Source organism: Kogia breviceps, chromosome 17 (assembly GCF_026419965.1).
Source record: "Kogia breviceps isolate mKogBre1 chromosome 17, mKogBre1 haplotype 1, whole genome shotgun sequence".
Lineage (NCBI taxonomy): Eukaryota > Metazoa > Chordata > Mammalia > Artiodactyla > Physeteridae > Kogia > Kogia breviceps.
Window position 1 is genome coordinate 38,806,758 of NC_081326.1, and position 13,270 is coordinate 38,820,027.

The following is a 13,270-nucleotide window of genomic DNA, read 5'->3' on the forward strand; positions in this document are numbered from 1 at the left end:
AAAGAATAAAATACCTAGGAATAAACCTACCTAGGGAGACAAAAGACCTGTATGCAGAAAACTATAAGACATTGATGAAAGAAATTAAAGATGATACCAACAGATGGAGAGACATATCATGTTCTTGGATTGGAAGAATCAATGTTGTGAAAATGACTGTACTATCCAAAGCAATCTACAGATTCAGTGCAATCCCTGTCAAATTACCAATGACATTTTTTACAGAACTAGAAAAAAAAAATCTTAAAATTTGTATGGAGACACAAAAGACTCCGAATAGCCGAAGCAGTCTTGAGGGAAAAAAACAGAGCTGGAGGAATCAGACTCCCTGACTTCAGACTATACTACAAAGCTACAGTAATCAAGACAATATACTACTGGCACAAAAACAGAAACATAGGTCAATGGAACAAGATAGAAAGCCCTTAGATAAACCCACACACCTATGGTCAACTAATCTATGACAAAGGAGGCAAGGATATACAATAGAGAAAAGACAGTCTCTTCAATAAGTGGTACTGGGAAAACTGGTCAGCTACATGTAAAAGAAAGAAATTAGAACACTGTCTAATACCATACAGAAAAATAAACTCAAAATGGATTAGAGACCTAAATGTAAGACTGGACACTATAAAACTCTTAGAGGAAAACATAGGAAGAACACTCTTTGACATAAATCACAGCAAGATCTTTTTTGATCCACCTCCTAGAGTAATGGAAATAAAAGCAAAAATAAACAAATGGGACCTAATGAAACTTCAAAGCTTTTGCACAGCAAAGGAAACCATAAAGAAGACGAAAAGACAACCCTCAGAATGGGAGAAAATATTTGCAAACGAATCAATGGACAAAGGATTAATAACCAAAATATATAAACAGCTCATGCAAGTGAATATTAAAAAAAACAAACAACCCAATCCAAAAATGGGCAGAAGACCTAAATAGACATTTCTCCAAAGAAGACATACAGATGGCTAAGAAGCACATGAAAAGCTGCTCAACATCACTAATTATTAGAGAAATGCAAATCAAAACTACAATGAGGTATCACCTCACACCAGTTAGAATGGGCATCATCAGAAAATCTACAAACAACAAATGCTGGAGAGGGTGTGGAGAAAAGGGAACCCTCTTGCACTGTTGGTGGGAGTGTAAATTGATACAGCCACTATGGAGAACAGTATGGAGCTTCCTTAAAAAACTAAAAATAGAATTACCATATGACCCAGCAATCCCACTACTGGGCATATACCCAGAGAAAACCATAATTCAAAAAGACACATGCACCCCAATGTTCATTGCAGCACTGTTTACAATAGCCAGGTCATGGAAGCAACCAAATTCCCATTGACAGATGAATGGATAAAGAAGATGTGGTACATATATACAATGGAATATTACTCAGCCATAAAAAGGAACGAAATTGGGTCATTTCTTGAGACGTGGATGGATCTAGAGACTGTCATACAGAGTGAAGTAAGTCAGAAAGAGAAAAACAAATATCGAATATTAACACATATATGTGGAACCTAGAAAAACGGTATAGATGAACTGGTTTGCAGGGCAGAAATTGAGACAGATGTAGAAAACAAACGTATGGACACCAAGGGGGGAAAGCGGCGGAGGGGTGGTGGTGGTGGTGTGATGAATTGGGCGATGAGGATTGACATGTATACACTGGTGTGTATAAAATTGATTTTTAAAAAAACCCAAACAACAAGGGTTGGAAAGGATGTAGAGAACCTGGAAAACTTGTGCACTGTTGTTGGGAATGTAAAATGGTACAGTCATTGTGGAAAAGAACTTGGCAGTTCCTCAAAAAGTTAAAAATAGAATTACTATATAATTCAGCAATTCCACTACTGGCTAAATACTCAAAAGAATTTAAAACTGGGTCTCGAAGGGATATTTGTACACCCATTTTCATGGCAGCACTATTCACATTAGCTAAAACATGGGAGCAACTCAAGTGCCCGTCACTGATGAATGGATAAGCAAAATGTAGTATATACAGCCTTAGAAAAAAGGAAATTCTGCAATATGCTACAAGATGGATGAACCTTGAGGACATTATGCTAAGTGAAATAAGCCAGTCACAAAAAAGACAAATACTATATGATTCCACTTATTTGAGGTACTTCGAATAGCCCAAATCATAAAGACAGAAATTGCAATGGTGGTTGCCAGGGGCTGAGGGGAGGGCAGGCTGGAGAGTGGTTTATATAAGGAAAAGAGTTTAAGTTTCACAGGATGAAAAAAGTTTTGGGGATGGCTGATGGCAATGGTTGTACAACAATGAGACTGTATTTTAATACCACTGAACTGTACACTTAAAAATGGTTAAGATGGTAAATTTTATGATGTGTGTTTTACCACAAGAAAAAAAAATACATCCACACAAAATCTTAAAAAAAAACAAACACCACTTCAGCAATTTCCCCACTCAAGACATGCATAATGGAAGCATCATTGTCAGTGTGGAATGTTTCATTGATGTCAACTTAATTTATACTTTTAGCTGATAAACTTTTAGCAAACGGTGGTCTTCTCATTAGTGATATGAAATCCTTCAAAGTATTCATCTATGGATTTAGCTTCAAACACCACTGTAAACCAAAGTCCAAGCACAGACTTTTAATTTTGAAATAATCTTAGATTTTCAGAAAAGTTGCAAAGATACGACAGAGTTCCCATATACTCTGCGCCCATCTTCCACTAATGTTAAGTAACCATGGCACATTTGCCAAAAGTAAGAAATTAACAATGGTATCATACTATTCCTTAATGCCCACACTTTATCAGATTTCACCAGTTTTCCCATTAATAACCTTTTTTTCTGTTCTAGGATCCAATACTGGTTACCCTGTTGCATTTAATCATCATGTCTCCTTGAGTCTGTGGCAGTTTCTCAGTCTTTCCTTTTTATAACCTTGAAACTGTTGTGGTGTGCTGGTCAGGTATTTTGTAAAATGCCCTTCGATTTGAGTTTGTCTGATTTTTCTCATGATTAGTGTGTGGTTATGCATCATATCAATGACAAGCACTTTTAATATTGATTTATCACCGTAATTCCAAGCCTTAGCACCTATATTAATGGCATCCTGAAGACTGAACTTTTCCAGGAAGTCTTTGATTCTGAGGCCCTCGTTAACTGCTGTAAGCAAGCACCTAGGTCAATTTTTGTCTTATTTCTTAAGTGATTTTACTTGTTCTTCCCGGAGGGTAAAATTTCACTTTGGCATCACAAGAAGTTCAGGATAGGCATGTGGAACACTTCTCTAGGAAGAGTAAAACCTCACAGTCCTTCCTGAGCAGCCTGCGTGCAGTGAACGCCCACTGCCATGGTAAAATCCTTCTTGACCCGTCACAGTACAGTAAGTCCCCTACTTACGAAGTCTCTGTTCAGAGAGCACCATTCGTAAGTCCAATTTGTAAGTCCAGCAAAGTTAGCCTAGGTACTCAACTAACACAGTTGGCTATATAGTACCATACTGTAATAGGTTTATAATATTTTTCACACAAATAATACGTAAAAAACAAACAGAAAAAATAAAACATTTTAAATCTTACCGTATGGTACCTTGAAAAGTACAGTAGTACAAATACAACAGCTGGCATACAGGGGCTGGCATCGAGTGAACAGGTAAGAAGAGTTACTGACTGGAGGAGGGAAGGGTGGTGGGAGATGGTAGAGCTGAAGGATCGTCAGCAGTAGGAGACGGAGGGCAGGCTGCAATTTCACTCACGCCTCACGTTATGGCACAGGTTCTGGTTCCTTGCTGGATTCAATTCTATCTACCCTCTTCAAAAAACGATACAGTGATGTCTGGGTAGTAGCTCTTTTTTTCTCATCACAAATGACCCAGTAGCACTGGATTGCATACTGAATGGCTGCTGCAACCTTTGTGTACCATTCTACATTTGGGTCCTGTGCCTCAGAAACTAACAGTACCTCCTCAAGGAAAACCCCCTTGCCACTTCCTGTGCTATGAATCTCTTCGGTTCCTCAGTTACTTCTTCTTCCTCTTGTCTGCCTTCGTCCTTTCTCTGGGCCTCCAATTGCATCAGGTCTTCATGAATAAGCTCCTCGTTTTGCACAGCAGGGCGTTCAGTGAAGTTGTCCTCTTGCAGATCTGGTTCCAGCTTCTCGCTGAGGGTCACTCAGTTTCTGAAGACCTCTTTGGACTCCTCATCCACGACTTCTCAGATCTACAAAAATCGTGAACAAACTGCAGGCAAAGTTTCTTCCAAACCTCATTCGTGGTGACGGCTGTAAACTCACGCCAAGCAAAGTCAATGTTTTTTATGGCCTTGTAGATGTTATAGTCCTTCCAAAATTGTCACAGGTTGTTCCTGATTCATCATTTGCCTTTACTGCCTGATGAAAAGTGTGATGTGAATAATATTTCTTGAAAATCTGTGTAACTCCTTGGTCCATAGGTTGGATGAGCGACGTAGTATTCGGTGGTAGATGCAGTACTTTGACACTGGGATGAAAGTCATCCATGAATGGGGGGTGGCCCAGAGCATTGTCGAGCAGCAAAAGAATTTTGAATAGGATGTCCTTCTTCAAGCAATATTTCTCTACCTCCAGGATAAAGTGGTGGAAAAACCAGTCCTGGAAAATGGCCTGTGTAACCCAGGCTTTGGGGTGACTCTTCCACACAACAGGAAGTGAGCCCTTGGCTATGTGTGGTGTTTTTTTTTTTTTTTTTTTTTTTTTTTTTTTTTTTTTTTTTTTTGTGGTACGCGGGCCTCTCACTGTTGTGGCCTCTCCCATTGCGGAGCACCGGCTCCGGACGCGCAGGCCCAGCGGCCACGGCTCACGGGCCCAGCCACTCCGCGGCATGTCTTCCCAGACCGGGGCACGAACCCGTGTCCCCTGCATCGGCAGGCGGACTCTCAACCACTGCGCCACCAGGGAAGCCCTTGGCTATGTTTTTAAGGGCTCTTGGGTTCTCTGAATGATAAACTAAAAGAAGCTTCAGCTTCGTATTGCCAGAAGCATTTCCACTAAACAACAGTGTTAGCCTTTCCTTTGCTGAGTTATAGCCTGACATCAACATTTCCTCCTTCCTGATGTAACTTTGGTCTGGCATCCTCTTCCAGTACAGTCCTGTGTCATCCATATTAAAAACCTGTTTGGCTAAATACATGCCTTCATCAAGAATTTTTAGAAGTGTTGCAGGAGGTTCCTGGGCAGCTACCATATCTGCACTCACTGCCTCACCACTTACTTTTATATTGTGAAGGCTGGCTGTAGCCTTGAACAGATGAAACTAGCCATGGTTGGCATTAAAAGATGCGCCCTTTGATTCTTCACTGTGTTTCTTCTTCAAGTCTTCATAAAGGCTTTTAGCTTTCTCTTGAATCAGCATTAAGCTAAGCGGGACTCGACCATGGATGCTGATCCTGCATCCACACTGAGAAGTTTCTCCATCTCCTCCATCACTTTTCCATGCTTCGATACTATTGTCGACATCATCAGCACAGCCGACTTCACATGTTCCATGATCTTGTCTGCGTTCTTTAGAATCGTGCAGATGGTTGAACGATTCATGTTATAAGAATGAGCGACATCTACCATCTTTTTCGTCTCGCTCCACTCTCTCAATTATTTTCACTTTTGTTTCCATCGTTATCACTTGGCACTTCTTAGCAGTGCCAGCTACATCACCGCTGCTTTTATGCTTGCTTCTGGACATCCTGGGCTTGAAATAAAGATACTGTACTACTGTATTCTGTACAGTAACACAGCCACGTGTAGAGGATGCACACACGTGACAATGTACGCCAGACACATGAACTAACAATGTGGTTTGAAAGTTCGAAACGTGAAGGTTCACATGTAGGGTACTTACTGTATTTCTCTGGTTACCTATGTTTTGTTTGCATAGTGTAGCCCAGGTAAGGCATGTACACATTTTGGGCATCTTGGAGGCTGCTCTTTCCAGTCACTGCCAGTTTTGTCTAACGTGGGCAGCAGCTGTGGCACACCCAAGACCTGTGGATCTCACTCTTCAGAGTTGTTGATGTCTTTCCAGGCATGTATCTCCAGGAAAGAGCTGTTTCATCAGCATTGTCAATTTGCTCAAGAATAAGGGTTTTACCAGATATGATTTTATCAAATTTACCCACATAATTTTCTGATGTTTTCTGATCATTAGAAGCTTTTTCCACTTGATTTTCAGATTATTTTACACAATGATGCTTCTTTAATATCTGTAGCCAATTCTCATAAATGTTCACAAATACCTTCAGGTTCCGTTCTTCATGGCACAGTCTAGCTATATTCTAGATATATTTTCCCTTCTTGTGGAATCCACTCAACCAAAACATGGTCAAGATCTTACATTTTTGTCCTATGCAGCATTTTCTTGTTTTTTTTTTTTTTTTTTTTTTTTTTTTTTTTTTTTGTGGTACGCGGGCCTCTCACTGTTGTGGCCTCTCCCGTTGTGGAGCACAGGCTCCGGACGCGCAGGCCCAGCGGCCAGGGCTCACGGGCCCAGCCGCTCCGCGGCACGTGGGATCTTCCCGGACCGGGGCACGAACCCGTGTCCCCTGCATCGGCAGGCGGACTCCCAACCACTGCGCCACCAGGGAAGCCCGCATTTTCTTGTTTTTATTAATTTTTGTTAATTATCACTATATACCTTAAACAACTTCTGTTTCTTTAAGTCATATTTAACAGTTATTCTACCCCATAATCTTCAGTAAAATGCCTCACAGACACCAGGATCAAGCTTCTGTAATAACTTCACTGTCTGTGCTGTTGTTAATGAGAGACGCTTCTTTTCTTCTGTTTATCTTCTCACTGTTACAACAGGGGTATCTTTGACTCGGTTTGACGTTTTCATGGTTACAAAGAACAAAAAAAAAAAGCAACAAAACACCAGCACTCAGCAGATATTTTGGGAGGAATGTTATGACACAACTGACTCTTAGGTCAGTTCAAGCCAGGTTTTGCTGCAAAATAAGTTTTGTGCCAAACTTATGGAACAACTTTTGGTTTTAAGAGCTTTCAGACTTCAGATTTGCCAATAAGGAATACGGGCCTAATTTTTTGGAAGAAATTTTTTATGTAGTGAAAGAAATAACAGTTTCCTCATACATTCATTAAAAAATGTTTCCTGAGCACCTAGGACAGTGACTCCCAGTGTTTTTGTTTTTAACCAGAGACCCCGTTAGCCTTGTAGCTCTATATATAAAACTGTCAAACACAGGTTCTGATCAGTATGGATAACCAGCTTAACCAAACTGAAATGTCATTTATAGAAACAAAAAACATTTTTACTTGTATAATAATTCAGGCTATGCATAAAATTTATTAGCTTAATATATATTGTAGTTTAAATATATGTTGAAAATAGCATAGATTCGAAATGCAAGGGTCTCAGGCTGCTAACTGCCACATATGTCCCAGGTTCTGCACACAAAAGTAAACGTACAGTTCTTAGAAGTACAAAGTGAGTAACATGGAGCCGCCCCATATGAAGCTGAGCCCCGTAGATGTCCATGGCTCAGGACTTACACAATTTAGAATGAGCGCTGAGAAATCTCATAGATCTTGTACTCAAGGCGAAAAAGCAAGCAGCAGTAGAAGTGGGACTTCAGAGGAATGAGTGACTAGGAGTCCGCCTAGGGAGGTTAGGGAAGAAATAGGAAGACCTAACGGAATTAAGTGTTGCCTGTCCTCGACTTTGTAGACTGAGTAGATTTTAGTGCATGAGTGGGAGAGATTTCCAGACATCCCCCACCCTGATATGTGCCCTCTCTCTTCATCAGTAGTAGATCTTATTTGGCTGAAAGAAAGGCTAAACTTCCCATTCTCCTTTGCAGCTCCGAGAGGCCACTGACTGAATTTCAGCCAGTGGCGCATAAGCAGAAATGGTGTATACAACTTAGGGAGTGAGACGTGAACGTGTGGTGAGTTTGAAGGTCATTTAGTAGCTGGAGAAGTAGCAAGATGGCATAGAAAAGAGAAGAAATAAAGCCTGTGCAAGTTCTTAGAGCCTGATGCAATACTTTTCCCTCTTGTTTCTCAATAGCAGTTCAACACTGAATCAACACAGCAAATAACACAGAGACCAGCCAGATCCTTGTCCCGTGGGATCAGTACCGCCCAACAGCAAGAAACTTCCTTAATAGAGCCATTGTCCACTGGTCCATCCATCTGAGGGGGAAGGCCAGTGCCTGCCTTTAACACCTCATCAATGACCCGGTTCCTTTTACTTCCCCCGCTGTCACTGTCATCCTGTCAGCCACCTAAGTGTATTTAGTATTTACATTTAAAGGAATTACTACAGAGTAGGCCCAATTTTAGCTTACTTATTCAAAACAAAACAAAACAGACAGCCACAAAAGATAGAAGACAAACCACTGAAAAGGCTGGTATCAGTGTACAAGTTCTTATAATAAAAAAACTACAATCAGGACTTCCCTGGTGCTCCAGTCGTTAGGACTCTGTGCTTCCACTGCAGGGGACATGGGTTCATCCCTGGCTGGGGAACTAAGATCTTGTGAGATGCGAAGCGCAGCCAAAGAAAAAAATTTTTTTTAAACAAACAAAAAACTACAATAACCTAAGGATTGCAGTCCTCTGGTTTCTGCCTGTTCCCAAGGATCCTCATGTGACAGCTACGGAGGCACTTACCAACATCTTCAAATTAGCCTTACATCCTTGCGGTAGTTTCACATACTTACTGGAATTTCAACTACAACACAGGTGTTGCTGTGCGATACAACCAGAACCCACGTTTCCCAGTGTCTGACTAGGATATTTCCTCCCAATATAACAACTGGAAAATAGAAGTGAAAGTAAGTTCTGGCAAAATTGACAGTAAAACTTTGGGTCTGAAATAGGTTATTTTTATGTAATAACCAGATATTTGAATTACCAATAAGTGCATGGCAATGGCACCCCCCAAAACTGGTTGTAAAACTACAACACTACAGAGATTTTAGAAGATGTCAATAAATGTACAGAGTCTATTAAAAAAGAAGGGGGGGGGAATTTTAGTTGGAACCTAAAACTAATGTCATCTCACTTTGTCAAGTCCTCCCCTAAATGTTATGGCCTCATGCATTAATGTTTCACCAATCCAATTTTATGACAGGGTATACAAGGAAGAATTCTTAAGTTTATTCACGTTGCTTTAAGAATATAAAATATGTCAATTTCTCCATGTTTACTTTTTATTTTATTTTATTTATTTATTTTATTTTGGGGGGCTGTGTTGGGTCTTTGTTGCTGTGCGCAGGCTCTCTCTAGTTGCAGCAAGCGGGGTCTCCTCTTTGTTGCAGTGCGCGGGCTTCTCATTGCGGTGGCTTCTCCTTATGGAAGCTTCTCTTTGTTGCGGAGAAGGGGCTCTAGAGCACAGGCTCAGTCGTTGTGGCACACAGGCTTAGTTGCTCCACGGCATGTGGAATCTTCCTGGACCAGGGCTCGAACCCGTGTTCCCTGCACTGGTAGGTGGATTATTAACCACTGGGCCACCAGGGAAATCTCATCACGTTTGCTTTTTAAGAGCAAGAGTATTAACGGAAGTTTTGTTATGCTAATAGTCCCTCAGGTACTTCTCCAGAACTCTGGGGCTGCAAATTCATTCTCCAGCACGTGTTGCCAAATGCAACATATTTTTGGATCAGCAAAACTGTTTTTTGTAAGTTGTTCCTTAGTTCCAAGACTTTCTAACTTGCTCTGGATTTCTGGAGAGATATTTGTAATTTTTTTTTTTTCCAGAAAAACTACTGCCTACTTGTAAAACTCAGGAACTTCTAAGTGCAACATACTAACCAGTTTGACTCCCTTCCTGAGCAGTGCCACTGACACAGTCTGGGCTCATCAGGGAGACAAAGCCAGGTGCTCTTCGTGTCTCCTGCGGTCCAGGCTTGGTTTGAAGTGGGGGACCTTGGCCAGGGCCTCCCAGGGTTTCAGAGGTAATAGTGGCAGGGTGGGTCCTGGGAGGCTGGTTGAGAAAAAAGCTGTCCAGGGGAGACACCACTTCAGACTCTGTTGCTGTTACTTTAAGTGCTTCGTTTATCACAGACAAAGCCTGGTCAACTCTTTAACTACTAATCCATTTTTCAGCTTTACAAACTTCTCTAAGGTGAGCTTATTAGAAATGCAGAATCTCTGGCCTCACCCTAGACCTACTGGATCAGAATCTGCATTCTTAATAAGGTCTCCCAAGTGATTCGCTTGCACATTAAAGTTTGATAGCACTGGGTTAGGGGTCTTGAGGAGAGTAGAGAAGGGGAATTGTATAGAGTTGATGAGGGGCACACAACAGGATGGCCCAACAGTGGCACTTGAACTTGTACCCCTGAGTGTCTCATGGCCCCAGTCCCCACAGTTGAGTGATTTTCCTCCAGTAGCTCTTAGGCAGCTCAGGCATAGAAACAAAGTCCTGCATTCGGATTGACAGAAGGTTGGATATTAGCAGAGCAGGCATGTCTGAATGAGGAAAGATTCATAATTGAGCATGTGATCATGAGAATGGCCCAAATGGTGCAGAATAGCGTCAAGGCTGGATAGGAAGGAGGGTGGCCATGAAGAAAGAGGATGACAGCCTGTATATTTCTAATAACTCGAAGCAGGTAAAGTGGAGGGGAAAGCTGCATGGCAGAGTAGTGGTCTGAGATTGCTACGTAGGAGCTGTGGAACTGTTGATAGGTCTAGACAACACTGCCCAGTAGAACTTTATGGATGATGGAAATGTTCTATATCTGCGCTGTCTAATACAGTATCCCCTGGTCACATGTGGCTGTTGAGCAGTTGAAATATGACTAGTGTGACTGAGGAACTGAATTTTAAATTTTATTTGATTTTCATTAAAATGGCCACATGTGGCTAGGGGCTACCATACTAGACAGGCCAGGTCTAGATTTGCAGTATTATGGGATCCTAAATTGTAAATTCAGGCAGAAGTTTTTGTTTGAAGTATGAGTTTGTATGCTAAAGAAGGATACGTTAGTATTTTTTTTCTTTTTTTTTTTTTTGGCCCTGTGGCATGTGGGATCTTACTTCCCCAACCAGGGATCAAATCCACGCCCCCTGCAGTGGAAGGTCAGTCTTAACCACTGGACCACCAGGGAAGTCCCTGATACCGTAGTATTTTAAACCTAAAATTAACCCGAAGACACAGAACTCAAGTCATACTACTTCTCCATTGCATATAATCCATGAGCTAATGAGCCAGATGACTGAGGCAGTACCACTAAAGGAAGAAAGGAGATCAAGAAAGAAGGATGTGACAGAAAACAGCACAGGGAGCAGTCACACACTTTTCTGGCTGGCCCCCTGAGACCAAGAAGGAACTTTATGGTGGGTGGGCCGGTGCCTCCCTATGTCCAGAGCAGCAATGTGAACAAGCAGCCTGCAAGAGCCGGACCCCGTGGCTTCCTCCACTCAGCCAACTCGTGTCTGGGATTTCCTCTCCCAAGGAGAGGGTTAGGGCTCTCGACTTCCGGGGAAGGAGGAGGACTGGATTCTAGCCCATGTCAGGAATTCCTGACAGCACAGTCTGTTGACTTCCCTCTACTGACACCAGGGGTTCTCAACCTCAGCTGCCTAAAAATCACGCAGGGAGCTGGAAGAACCCAGATTCCCAGGCATCCTCCAAGATTCTGATTCAGTAGGTCTGGAATAGAACCAAGAAACTGAGAAAAATTTTATTTAGCTTTATTTAAGTAGTGTTAATTACAAAAGGATGTACACAGTGGAAAGTATATCCCTCTCCAACCCTAGCTCCTAGACCCCAGTTCTCTCTAGAGGAAGTTTCATGTCTAGCCTTTAGGAGGTATTAAATAAGTATGTGCATATATATCTTTTAAGAATTGTGAGGGGACTTCCCTGGTGGCTCAGTGGTTAAGAATCCGCCTGCCAATGCAGGGCACTCGAGTTCGAGCCCTGGTCCGGGAAGATCCTACATGCCGCGGAGCAGCTAAGCCCGTGCGCCACAACTACTGAGCCTGTGCTCTAGAGCCCGTGCGCCACAACTACTGAAGCCTGTGCGCCTAGAGCCCATGCTCTGCAACAAGAGAAGCCACCGCAGTGAGACTCCTGCGCACCGCAACGAAGAGTAGCCCCCGCTCACCGCAACTAGAGAAAGCCCGCGCAGCAACGAAGACCCAACACAGCCAAAAAGAAAAAACAAAAAAGAATTGTGAGATATTAATCCATTCATGTATAACGATGTATAACACATAACTACAGTCTTATACCTAGGCGAAGAAATAGGACAGGGCCAGGGTTTTGGGAGCCCATCTTACAATGGGCCCTGTCAAACACACCTCCTCTGCCCTGCCTGGTAACCACCATCCTAATCTGGGTAGTAATCATTCACTTGCTCTTCATATTTGTGCAGCTATGAATGCTCTCCCAAATGATGTATTGTTAGCTCAGCCTAACTCTTGAATTTTATATTGTTGAAATCATATTGCAGACATTCTTCTGTGATTTTCTTTTTTCACACATTTTAAGAATCATCCATACTGATGTGTATGGCTACAGGTTGTTTACTTTCACTGTTATATAGTAGTCTATTGCACGAGTGCACCACAATTTATCCAGTCTACCATTGGTGGACATTTGGGTTGTTTCAAGCTTCTGGCTGTTGGAAAAAAAATGCCGAAATGAAAGTTCTGGTACATGAGTCCTGATGCACAGATGCACACAGTTCTGTATGGTCTACACCTGGAATGGAATTGCCAGGACACAGTGTATGCATATCAAAAGTAGACCGTCTACACTTGGTATTGTCAGTGTTGAATTTTTGCCAATCAAATGAATATATAATGGTGTTTCATTATGCTTTTAGTTTGCATTCCCATCATAATTAATTAGCATCTTTTCAAATATTAGTTGGCCATTTGAGTTTCCTCTATTTTGAAGTGCCTGTTCAAGGCTTTTAACCATTTTTCTATTACACTTTTTTAAACTAAGTTTTATACCTAGTACAGTCTGAGAAGAAATTACTTTTATTTATTTAGGCTGCTCCAGGTCTTAGTTGCAGCACGTGGGCTCTTTGCTGCGGCATGCGGGCTCTTAGTTGCTGCATACAGGATCTCGTTCCCCACCAGGGATCGAACCTGGGCCCCCTGCATTGGGAGCGTGGAGCCTTACCCACTGGACCACCAGGGAAGTCGTCTATTACATTTTTGAACTTTTTTGTTTTTTACTGTTTTGTCAGATTTCTTTACGTATTCTTTATGTAGTTCTTTGTTGATTATGTGTTGTGAAAATCTTCTCCCACTTTGTGGCTTTCTC